Raw genomic sequence first — 12,443 nt, forward strand, 5'->3', positions numbered from 1 at the left:
CTTATAGGTGGCATTTTGTTTTGAGTTCTGTTTTAGTTCTGCAGCAAACCACATTGAATTCTGTTCATCAAAGCATTCATCTACTGAATACATTTCCCCCCGTCCTTCTGTCCACCAAACTAAACCCCAATATTTACCCAGAAAAAAATATTAATTATAGTTTTTGTACCGACTTTCATCTGTTTTTGTTGTAGTAATAAAAAATGATAAATTCCTGAAAAAATTTAAATTAAATTCAATAAAAACCTAAAATGAAGGGCCCTAGGTATTTTTAGAATGGTTATCACTGTGCTATCTAAACTCCATATAACTCTAGGTATCTTAAACCAAGTCTGAGGGTACATCTACACTACAGGGGGGAGTCGATTTAAGATACGCAAATTCAGCTACGTGAATAGCGTAGCTGAATTCGACGTATCGCAGCCGACTTACCCCGTTGTGAGGACGGCGGCAAAATCGACTTCTGCGGCTTTCTGTCGGCGGCGCTTACTACCACCTCCGCTGGTGGAGTAAGAGCGCCGATTCGGGGATTGATTGTCGCGTCCCGTCGGGACGCGATAAATCGATCCCCGAGAGGTCGATTTCTACCCGCCGATTCAGGCGGGTAGTATAGACCTAGCCTATGAGTTTCATTCTTCCATCTCTTCATATTCCAGAACATTTTTTTCACTATTTCTTTTAATCTTATCTTTCCTCTTCCTCTTCCCCTCTGCCTTGAATAGTGGTAATAGCAGGGGCTGGTGTTACTGAAGAAAGGCATGGGAAAAAAGATTGGTCTTGCATTTAGATTATAAACAAAGTCAGGCTCTTCTAATAATGAGCTGCATAGTTTGCTGAGGAGACTCTACCCTCTGCCCTGAGAGTCTTATCCTATGTCTACTTAGCAGCAGCATCCTTACTGGAGTATAGTTGTCTTGGTGGTTTTTTCTGAGGTGCTATTAAAATTAAAGGTACTGTAGATTAGGATTTTGAATTCAAGAGAGTCTGTGGGATACATGGTGTTTTGCTAGTTTTTGTAACTCACTCAGTGGCCTGCTGTATGCTGGGCAAATTTAAGTTTTCTTGTGGCATTTACCTTCATACACATGTAGAATAAGTTGTTGTTGTCTGTTTATTCTGGATGTGACAAAAATGGAGATCACAGAGCCAAAGTCTTCACTTAAAAGAAAAAGACAGTTTCCGGGCTGTCTGAAGATGGAAAAGGTATTTTTCATTAATGTTACAATCTGTATGTCCAGGAAAGAAGCCGTCAACATTTTTTGGCTGCTTAATAAAAACTTTGTCTTCTGCGGTCAATCCTACCAAGACCTAGCCCCAAGACCTGCAATGAGTTTCCCACATGGACCACCCCTGGGTGCTGGGGTCGCCACTTAAAATGTGGCCTTAAACCTGGGATCATTGGACAAATCCAGAGCTCCATCTATCAATGGGTATCTTCCACAAGGGAGTATAGTAAGAATTGCCCATCATTTGTGGTCTTTTTAAATTCTACTAAGATGCGTCTTAATGCACTTATGCGTGGAATGGTTTGTTCTTGCATCATGGGCTTTCGAAGTAGTTACTATCCAGGTACCAAATGAATTGATACCTTTCTGTCATATCATAACTTTGAAATGGCATGGCAAAGGAATTTTAGCAGCCATATAGTTATGCAATGACACAAATGGTGCTTCTCTGGTTTGTATGTCATTAAAAAGTTTGTTTGAAGGGAAAAAGGGCAAAAAAAAATAGATTTTAAAAAGTGGATTTCCACACAGGCTATAATGTATGTGTTCCAAAACAACATTTTTTAAAAGCATAGCTAGTTATCCAGGTAATAGGAGTTGCCTTCTTTCAGCTTGACACAAATGCTCATTGTCCTTTAAAATTTCCTATCTTGTATTAAAAACATTTGATTGTGTGCATGGCTCAATATGCTTTTTCTTCCCCATACAATAGCAAGTTTTTAAATGGTAACAGGCTTGCTAGAAGCCATGGTCACTGAGACAGCATTCTGAAAGCAGATTGTAGGGTCTCTATCTCCTCATTTCTTCTTTTATGGCAATATTTTTCCCACAATGGCTTATCCAGTTTCAGTCCCCTTGAGAAAGGAATCCCTCTTTTTAGAAGCAGTTATTGTTGGTTTCTTAGCTGTGCCATTATCCTTTCTTTAAATTGATACCAGCATTGTTTATTACTCCATTTCCTACTGGAAAGGGGAGCTTTCCCCTTAGCTATACCAAGAGACACATTCTTTTAGCTTCTATGAAAATGATCCATAATAGATACATTTTCATTATTATTATTTAACATTTATATTGTAGCTCCTAAAGGCCATAGCCAGGTTGGGCCTTTGTGCTAGGTGCTGCACAAACATGTAATAAATGATAGTCCCTGCCCAAAAGAGCCTAGTCCTACCTAAACTTTTACTTGAATAATTACATTCTGCTTACCCAAATTTCCCCTACATTTTCAACAGGGTATAGTATTCTCCAGGTCCAGTCTTACACCCCAATTCTGCAGGCTGTTCCACATGGGTGGAATTCTGTTGACTTCAGTGGAGCTCTAGCTGAAACCTCTTGTTGATGTAAATCCAATGAGGTCAGTGAAATTACACCAAGCATAAATTTGGCCCACCAGGTACATCTCTGACACCTATTTATAAAAAAAAACCTCCTTAAGCAACTGATTTTTGTCTATGCCCTGAGGTCATTTAAGAGAGATTTTACTGTACTGTGAGAGCCTTGAATGAGCAGTGCTACACAAGTCCAAAGTATTATTATTAATGAAATTATGCAACATCATGTGGACAGCTGCTCCCTAGCATGACATAAGCTGTAATTGTTCATGATCTGGTAATTATCCAGGTGTGACAGGTTGGGTCACAGAAACCCCTTTGGGAACTGCCACTTGATGTGCCTAGACTACCTCTGAGCCCGTTTTCCCTGCCAGCTTGGAACTTCAGTACCTTGCCTTGTTTGAGCCAGAGACGCTTGCCTGCTGCAAACACAGATCCAAGTCTGAACCACGTCTCCTATAAGCTGCAGGCTTAACTGAAAACAGCTTAAGAAGTGCTCCTGTCTCCAGCACTTAGATACCCAGCTCCCAATGGGGTCCAAACCCCAAATAAATCCGTTTTACCCTGTATAAAGCTTATACAGGGTAAACTCATAAATTGTTCATCCTCTATAACACTGATAGAGAGATATGCACAGCTGTTTGCCCCCCTCCCCCCGGTATTAATACTCTGGGTTAATAAGTAAAAAGTGATTGTGATTTTATTAAGTACAAAAAGTGGGATTTAAGTGGTTCCAAGTAATAACAGACAGAACAAAGTAAATTACCAAACAAAATAAAAGAAAACACGCAAGTCTAAGCCTAATACAGTAGGAAGCTAAATGCAGGTAAATCTCACCCGCAGAGATGTTCCAATAAGCCTCTTTGACAGACTAGCCTCTTCTAGTCTGGGCCCAATCCTTTCCCCTGGTACAGTCCTTGTTCCAGTTCAGAAGATAGCTAGGGGATTTCTCATGACTGAAGCCCCTTTGTTCTGTTCCACCCCCTTATATATCTTTGTCACAAGGCGGGAATCCTTTGTCCCTCTCTGGATTCCCACCCCTCCTTCTAAATGGAAAAAGTTAAAGATGGATTTCAGTTCAGGTGACATGATCACATGTCACTGTAAGACTTCATTACCCACTTGCCAGCACACACGTATAAAGGAAGACTTACAAGTAAACATAGCCATTTACAACCAACTGTCCTGGTTAATGGGAGCCATCAAGATTCCAAACCACCATTAATGGCCCACACTTTGCATAACTATAATAGGACCTCAGAGTTATATTTTATATTCCTAGCTTCAGATACAGGAATGATACATTCATACAAATAGGATGAACACACTCAGTAGATCATAGCCTTTGCAAAGATATGTTACGTGGCATATCTAGCATAAAACATATTCCAGTTATGTCATATTTACACTCATAAGCATATTTCTATAAAGCATTATGGGGTGCAATGTCACACCAGGATTGTCTTTGGCAGTAATTTAGATTGATATGTTAGTTTAACTGAAACTGAAAGGTTTCACTAGCTCTAAAGCTGATAAAGCTTTAGGAGAAGGTTAGCATTGCTACCCCAGGACATCTGTACCACACCACGCAGCCACACATGACAGTTCTCACAATGGTGCACTAGTGTTTCACCCCATCACTGTGACTGCACTCACTCTGGGAACAAAGCTAAGCATCATGTCATCCACCAATGTGCCATTCTGCACAGTTGCAGTCTCACTGTAGGCCGCAAGTATAACTAATTAATTGAATTATGCAGTTCTCCCAGGGCAATCCTTCAAATCAATGCTCCTGTTCACCCTTCAGTGACAACTCTGGCTCTGGTCAAGTTACTCAGGCCCAGATCCTCTAAGATATTTAGGCACCTCGCCCTAGCTAATTTAAATGGGAATTAGGTACCTAAATATCTATGAGGATCTGAGCCGCACTGACTGGCCTCATGTATGGCTTGACAGGGGCTGAGGCTATTCTTAGCTCCCCCCCAAATCCTCTTTCCAATCTTATTAAAGTCTGGTTGCAATTCAAACTTTATTTCAAAACTTAAACAACATTTTATAGAATGGAAGGCATTCTGAAACTTTACCTGTCAATGACATTTAAAAACTTTAACAAAAGAACCAGCAAAAATACACTAGGGATAGATTAATACACACACATGCTCTACATCCACATAAGAAGACCTCGCTCTTATATACTGCTTTTCCTGAGTGAATCTCAAAGAGCTTTACAAAAGAGGTATAAGCCTCATTATCCCCATTTTTACAGATGGGGACACTGAGGCACAGAAATCTGATGTGACTTGCACTACACTATACAGCATGCGTGCACAAAAATACAGGAATGCTTCTACCTTGTGGCCGTGGCAGGGCTTGAAATGGGGGGTGGGGGGGAGTTGTACTTTGTCTCAAGTTTCACTTACCTGGAACATCAAAACAGGGTGCCACTCACAGTAACCATATCTGTGTCACGCCTGAAAGTATTTGATTTTATTGATGAATTTGCTGCCTGGATAGAGGCCTTATACCACTTATTTGAAGCCAATATATCAAATTATTTCAGCTGTACAGAAGCACTAGACACAGCTGATCTTTGTCACCTCTGTTATTTACACTTGCAATTGATTTCTAGCACTAACCAGATTGACAGATCACAGAATACATCAGATTCACGTAGGAGGGGAGAGGCAGAATAAAACATCTTTGTGTGAAGATGATTTATTAATACAATATGTAGCCTAGATTACAACGTTGACAGAAAATTTAGAACTCTCTCTAGCTATATAGTCATTTGAGAATGGAATTAATGCTCCTAAATAAATGGCACTGGGTTGAAAATATATAGAAAGGGACTGGCTTTTGGATATTTGACTCAGGTCTGTTATTTCAGGAGTAAGGGCTTATGGACTTGTCTCTCACTAATGTTAAGATATTGTCTTTGACATAGGATAAACCCATCCATTTATGAATAAAGTAGCACTTCTAAATAGGATTATTTTTTGTAATAATGTAGCACCTTTTCTATTAAGGATCTCAGAGGACTTTCATACAATTTAATTAAGCTTCACAAGCCCCCTGTGAGATAGGTAGCTATTGGACACATTTCACAGATGGGCAAATTGAAACACAGAGAAGAGACTTCCCAAGGTGACATTGCAAGGCAATGGAAGAGCTAGTACTAGAAGTCCTGACATTCAGGCTCCTGCACTAATTACCATGCAACACTTCCTGCTTGAGTATTCCTCTGCTGGTAAGCTAATTCCTCAGAATGTTTCCTACTGACATTCTCATCTGAATTTTTAGGAAAGTATAGATGTGTTTTTGATTTGGCAGAAAAGCCAGTCTAGAATAAAACTGACCACCATATGATTTTCCAAAGGTGTAGGCCCCTAGGGGCTGAGACTTGCAGTCCTATATTATTACCACTATATTCCTTTACATTGGCCCTCATCATTGAACAGTTAGTGGGCAGCACAGTCTATCTCAGATTTGGTTAACAGAGAACGAGAATTTCCTCTTCACTATCCATGACCTGCTGAGGCAAATGAAGTAGTTGGTAGTTCTTTGAGTAGATGCAGACTTGAATTCCACTTAGGTGTGTGCGTGCCCAGCATGCCGGAGCCAGGGATTTTGAGGAAGCGCCACCCCGACCCTCCTGGCAAGCTGGGCCTTAAAAACCTCTAAGGATGGAGATTCCACCTCCTCCCTAGGTAACTCATTCCAGAGCTTCACCACCCTCCCAGTGAAATAGTATTTCCTAATATCCTTATTTAGGTAGATTCCAAGCTCCACCTCCTCGGGATACTACTTGGGAGTCACCTAAGTGGAATACACAGTGCATCTACACAAAAAAGAAGAAACGGTTACCTACTGTAACTGGTTCTTGGCGATATGATGCAGATGTGTATTCCGTGACCCACCCTCTGTCCCTTCTGCATCAGAGTCTCCTCTCATGGGTGTTTGATGCAAAGGAACTGAGGGGGCTCAGGGCAGCATCACCTCATATAGCCAGGGGAGGGGCCACAGCCACAAGGTGCAAGTGGCAGAACTCTACGGATACTGCTAAGCAAAATCTCCGGTTCCAGCAGGCTGGGTGCACACACACATAAGTGGAATACACAGCTGCATCACATCCCAAAGAACCACAGTTACAGTAAGAAACTGTTTCTTATTAACTGCATTTCCAGACGTACTTGGGAGGTGTGCAGTCATGCTTCTTAAGAGTCCTGAAGTAATTCCTGTCTGTCTCCCAGAAAGCTGTCACCTGGCAAAACATGTTTCTAAGAATAGATTTTAGGAACATTATGTGTCTGAGGTGAAATGGAGTTAGTATATCGTAGCTTAAAGAACTGTTTGCTGTTTTCTAGAAATAGTCTTGAAATATATATACTGGGGGAATTTGGTTGTCTTGGAAAAGATTTTTTTGCAGATACCGCCAATTGTGACCTTTTAGAATTTAGAAATGGGGTCAGGTTACAGGATTTTCAGCTTCAGTCCTAGCTCTAAAATGGACACATTTCAGGAAGGGAATTGCTCAGTAACCCAGTGGCTACTTCATTTAGAACTAATTAGGTCAGAGGATGTAAAATTAGGGAATCTTAAAATCCAGTAGAAAGGGGCCTTCGGAATCACAGGCTATTGGCAAGTAGATTAGGTTTATATAAGGGATAGCTGATTACATGTAGTCCATGGTAAACCATTGCACAGAATGTTACTTCTGGGGGAATTCTGCACCACTGCATGTGTGCGGAATTCATGTCCTCCCCCCAGATTTCTTTGCTTCCCCACCGAAAAATGACTTTCTGATGGGGAAGCAAAGGGAGGCCATAAGAGCGGTCACGCACCCCTCCCCAGCTGTACGGGTGCATTGTTTTGGGCACCCAGAGCAGCTGGCAGAGAGGTAAATCACTGTGGGGGCTGAGGTAGGGCGGGCAGAACAGGACTTGCTCTTCCCCCTACAAGGAGTGACTAGGGCCAGGGCCAGGTCAGACCCACCCCCAGAAACCTCCTCCAGCTGCAGGAAGCACCCACCCCCCTGCTTCCTGCCCCCATTACTTCTCAGATGGGGGGGAAGGGTCCCTCCCTGTACAGGGAGCTGCTCTCCGTCCACCAAAACCCCATACATCCAGACCCCCTGTGACGGGTTCCCCCCAGGGTGCCACCTGCAACTGGGGTACCACTGAGCCCGCCTGGCCTACCAGCCTGGACTCCCTTTACACTGGACTGCTGTGACAAATTCTTAAGCCCCCACCAGCACACATACAGGTAGAGACACACCCAGCTGCAGCTTCAGGGTCATCTCCCACCTCTGTGCAGCCAGTGGCCTGTGCTCTCCACTCCATACTGGAGCCTCCACGTTTATTTATTAACAAAATCTGCAGAATTTTAAAATATTGTATGCGGTATTTTTATTTTTTTGGTGCATAATTCCCTCAGGAGTAATTGAATGTATTCCACCCCAGTAGTGTACTAAAAAGATAGGAGTATAGAAGTGAGACACATCCCTAGCTACCAACTCTTCATACTCTTGCAGGTGGCTTTTCTTCTGAGTTCAATAAGGCATCATACCCCTTGCAGAGGACCATATGGTGTTTACACTGTGAAAAAATGGCGACGGAAAACAAGTAACACAGACAGGGTGGCAGGTATATTGATAGAAGAGGACTTTTTGAAAATAGTGAGATAGCAAATTCTGTATCTTTTATGGTTCACTGAGATATGCTCAGATTAATTGATTCTAAATTAGCTGTTACCACTCAAGAAAGAGATCTTGGAGTCATTGTGGATAGTTCTCTGAAAACATCCACTCAATGTGCAACAACAGTCAAAAAAGTGAACAGAATGTTGGGAATCACTAAGAAACGGATAGATAGGACAGAAAATATCATATTGCCTCTGTATAAATCCATGGTATGCGCACATCTTGAATACTGCGTGCAGATGTGGTCACCCCATCTCAAAAAATATATATTGGAATTGGAAAAGGTATAGAAAAACAAAAATGATTAGGGGTATGGAACAGCTTCCATATGAGGGGAGATTAGTAAAACTAGGACTTTTCAGCTTGGAAAAGAAACGACTAAGGGGGGATATGATAGAGGCCTATAAAATCATGACTGTTGGGGAGAAAGTAAGTGTTATTTACTCCTCATAACACAAGAACTAGAGGTCACCAAATGAAATTAATAGGCAGCAGGTTTAAAACAAACAAAAGGAAGTATTTCTTCACACAACGCACAGTCAATCGGTGGAACTCTTTGCCAGAGGATGTTGTGAAGGCCAAGACTATAACAGGTTTCCAAAAAGCACTTGATAAATTCATGGAGGATAGGTCCATCAATGACTATTAGCCAGGATGGGCAGGGATGGTGTCCCTAGACTCTGTTTGTCAGAAGCTGGGAATGGGTGCATCACTTGCTGATTACCTGTTCTGTTCATTCCCTCTGAAGCCCCTGGCATTGGCCATTGTTGGAAGACAGGATACTGGGCTAGATGGACCTTTGGTCTGACCCAGTATGGCCGTTCTTATGTTATGTTCAGTTCATGATTGAGTGCCACTGGGCTACAGGTTTCTAGTGTTAGGGAAAATGTAGTTTCACAACCACCTGCGGCATTTTCCAGACTTCTATCAAAATGAACACTTAGAAGAGTGTGCGTGTGTATATCGTCTCCAGCAAATTCACATAGCACTACTTCAAGATAAAAATGATCTTTGTACAAGCAAATACACTGGTATAAATAGCATTTGTTATTTCTACATAGGTTCTTATACTGCCCTTATACAGTAGGTTTCCGGTATAGGGTGGTATTTATGTGACCATCTCATGGATAGACTTTACAAAAACTAGACAAGCCATTTACAAGACAAACTTTGCCTCTCTACAAAGGAAAAAGGACACTAAACTATCTAAACTGCTACATGCCACAAGCAGCCACAACAGTAGTACCCTTAACCCACCCAGCAATATTGTTAATCTTTCTAGCTATACTCTTAGCCCAGCAGAAGAGTCTGTCCTATCTCGGGGCCTCTCCTTTTGTCCCTCCAGACCCACGAACATGATACAGTTCTGCGGTGACCTAGAATCCTACTTTCGACGTCTCCGACTCAAAGAATATTTCCAACATACCTCTGAACAGCATACTAACCCACAGAATCCCCCCTACCAGCACTACAAAAAAAAGGATTCTGTGTGGACTCCTCCGGATGGTCGAAACAACAGACTGGATTTCTACATAGATTGCTTCCGTCAACGTGCAAAGGTTGAAATTGTGGAAAAACAACATCACTTGCCCCATAACCTCAGCCATGCTGAACAAACACCATCTACAGCCTCAGAAACAACCTTGACATCATAATCAAAAAGGCTGACAAAGGAGGCGTTGTCGTCATCAACCTACTGACCGCTACACTTACCTACATGCCTCCAGCTTCCATCCAGGACACACCACACGATCCATTGTCTACAGCCAAGCTCTAAGATATAACTGCATTTGCTCCAATCCCTCAGATAGAGACAAGCACCTACAAGATCTCTATCAAGCATTCTTAAAACTACAATACCCACCTGCTGAAGTGAAAAAACAGATTGACAGAGCCAGACGAGTACCCAGAAGTCACCTCCTACAAGACAGGCCCAACAAAGAAAATAACAGAACACCACTAGCTGTCACCTTCAGTCCCCAACTAAAACCTCTCCAGCGCATCATCAGAGATCTACAACCTATCCTGAAAGATGATCCTTTACTCTCACAGATCTTGGGAGACAGACCTGTCCTCACTTACAGACAACCCCCCAACCTAAAGCAAATACTCACCAGCAACCACACATCACTGAACAAAACCACTGACCCAGGAACTTATCCTTGTAACAAAGCCCGATGCCAACTCTGTCTACATATCTATTCAAGTGACATCATCATAGGACCTAATCACATCAACCATACCATCAGGGGCTCGTTCACCTGCACATCTACCAATGTGATATATGCCATCATGTGCCAGCAATGCCCCTCTGCCATGTACATTGGCCAAACCGGATAGTCTCTACGCAAAAGAATTAATGGACACAAATCTGACATCAGGAATCATAATACTCAAAAACCAGTGGGAGAACACTTTAACCTGTCTGGCCATTCAATGTCAGACCTGCGGGTGGCTATCTTACAACAGAAAAACTTCAAAAACAGACTCCAACGAGAGACTGCTGAGCTGGAATTGATATGCAAACTAGACACAATCAATTCAGGATTGAATAAGGACTGGGAATGGCTGAGCCATTACAAACATTGAATCTATCTCCCCTTGTAAGTATTCTCACACTTCTTATCAAACTGTCTGTACTGGGCTATCTTGATTATCACTTCAAAAGTTTTTTTTCTCTTACTTAATTGGCCTCTCAGAGTTGGTAAGACAACTCCCACCTGTTTATGCTCTCTGTATGTGTGTATATATATCTCCTCAATATTTATTCCACTCTATATGCATCCGAAGAAGTGGGCTGTAGTCCACGAAAGCTTATGCTCTAATAAATTTGTTAGTCTCTAAGGTGCCACAAGTCCTCCTGTTCTTTTTGCGGATACAGACTAACACGGCTGCTACTCTGGAACCTGTCATAGTATCTATGTACCTTCCAGTAGTGCATTAAGCAACATGACTAACATCTGTCACATGGTTTGTTCTTTCTCATGCTCACCCTAGGGGAAGAACTGTGTGTGCAGGGTAATGTTTTGTTTTGGTAGCGCTTACTTTTTTTAGTTTTTTTTTTTTTTTATTAACACGCTACTCTGTATTTAAATTAGAGAAGACAGAATGAAGAAGTAAACTTTGGACTGGAAGGTGATGAGGTTTGTGATGGCCTTTAATTTCTGGGAGAGCTTGCTCCACAGTCTTGTCCCAAGAAAGCTCTGTCTTCTGAACAGACGACCTTTACCTTTATTGTACAGAGCTCCATTGAGCCTGAGGAGCAGAGTTGTCAACCATAGTCAACCATCAAGGTGTATTGCCTGGCTGTATTTCAGATAGGTGGTGACATATGCTTGTATAACCAAAGCAGGTCATTGTCTGCCAGATGGGACAGTCTTCTAGCCAACTGGAAATACTAAAAGCTTTACTCGTGGATGCTGTTGTGCGTGAGAGGTTAGAATCGGCAAGAATCTAGGAGCATTTCTAAGCTATGGACTGAACTGATCAATTGATATGTGTGCTTTGTCAAATTATTGTATCAATATATTTTATTGTCTAACTAACTATCACTGAATTATTACTAAATGCTTAGGAAGAAAATTCCCCATGGGCATGTTAATATGTCATTATGCATTGTAGGGATTTTATGTTTTTACTGAAACATCTCAATTTAGCAACTTGCCTAGATGGACCACTTGTCTGATCTCCTCTGTGTAAATTCCTGTTTCCATCTAATAAAGTATCTGTTAAATGCTACTCCAAATATAGGGACCATTAGGGGAGAAACAAAAGCCAGTAAACAAGAATCTAACCATGCAGCATTTAAGGAGCCAAAAATTAAACAAGTCATTGGACATTGCCTGTAAATTGCCTAGAATTAATGCTGGGTATTTATCAGTGACCTGTGAAAATAACCTGTGCCCAGTCCTGCAACCCTTATTTCAGACAAGGCTCCCACTGAAGATTAATGGAAGCATTACCTAAATAAAGATGGAAGAGAACAGCCTTTGAGGTAACATTATGGAGATGACCTTGCACTTCAGCTAAAGGCCATGTGGCTGGGCACTGCTGGGCCTGATACCACTAGGGTTGGGGGGATGCTGGGGCCTGGCACCCCTAGCTGGTGGCAGAGGCAGTGCTGGACCTGGTACTCCTGGCTGGTGACAGGAAGGGTGGGGGCTGGGGCTGGCACCCATGGCTGGTGGC

The sequence above is a fragment of the Trachemys scripta genome, chromosome 1 (assembly GCF_013100865.1).
Source record: "Trachemys scripta elegans isolate TJP31775 chromosome 1, CAS_Tse_1.0, whole genome shotgun sequence".
Classification (NCBI taxonomy): Eukaryota; Metazoa; Chordata; order Testudines; family Emydidae; genus Trachemys; species Trachemys scripta.